Consider the following 1,036-nt stretch of genomic DNA (forward strand, 5'->3'; position numbering starts at 1 on the left):
GGGTTTAGGAGGGTTTAGTAGGGTTGAGGGTTTAGGGTTTAGGGTTACCGTAAACCCTAATAAACTCTAATAAACCGTAAACCCTAGATAATAAATTATAAATTAAATAAAGAATCAATAAATATATAATGAACAATAGATGATAAACAATACACCATAAGTAAGAAACCCTAAACCCTAAACCCTAAACCCTAAACCCTCCGAGAGCAAAGCAAGAAAGAGAGACAGATGCATGCAACCAAACCCTAAACCCTAAACCCTAAACCCTAAACCCTAGGAGGAGACACCAAGGGAGATATAAAGAGAAAAAGATAGACAGCAAAAAAAGGAGACAGAGAGAAAGAAAAAAACAATAGATAAACTAAAAGAAACGGAAAAAGCAAAAAAAACTAAAATAAAAATAAAAATTAATAATAAACGCAATAAACAAAACAAACAAAGACAGAAAGAAACAAAAAAGAAACAAGAAGAGACAGAAAGAGACAAAAGGAGACAAAAGGAGACAAAAGGAGACAAAAGGAGAGAGAAAGAAACACAAAGAGAAAAAGATAGATAAACAGAGACAAAAAGTAAACAAAAGAGAGAGACAGAGAGAGAGAGAGAGGAGACAGAAAAAGAGACAAAAGGAGACAAAAGGAGAGACAGAAAGAAAAAAAAGAAAACAAAAGGAGACAAAAAGAAAAAACAAAAAGAGACAAAAAGAAAAAACAGAAAAAGACAAAAAAGAGACAAAAAGAGACAAAAAGAGACAAAAGGAGACAAAAAAGAGACAAAAAGAGACAAAAAGAGACAAAAGGAGACAAAAAAGAGACAAAAAGAGACAAAAGGAGACAAAAGGAGACACCAAAATAAAGATAAAAAGAGACAGAAGAAGATAAAAGAAGAGAAAGATGAAGAAAGGAGACAAAAGGAGACAAAAGGAGACAAAAGGAGACAAAAGGAGACAAAAAGAGACAAAAAGGAGACAAAAGGAGACAAAAAAGAGACAAAAAGGAGACAAAAAAAGACACCCAGAGACAGCAAAAAAGAGCCGCAA

This window comes from Eimeria mitis, genomic scaffold (genome assembly GCF_000499745.2).
Source record: "Eimeria mitis Houghton genomic scaffold, Emh_scaff122, whole genome shotgun sequence".
NCBI lineage: Eukaryota > Apicomplexa > Conoidasida > Eucoccidiorida > Eimeriidae > Eimeria > Eimeria mitis.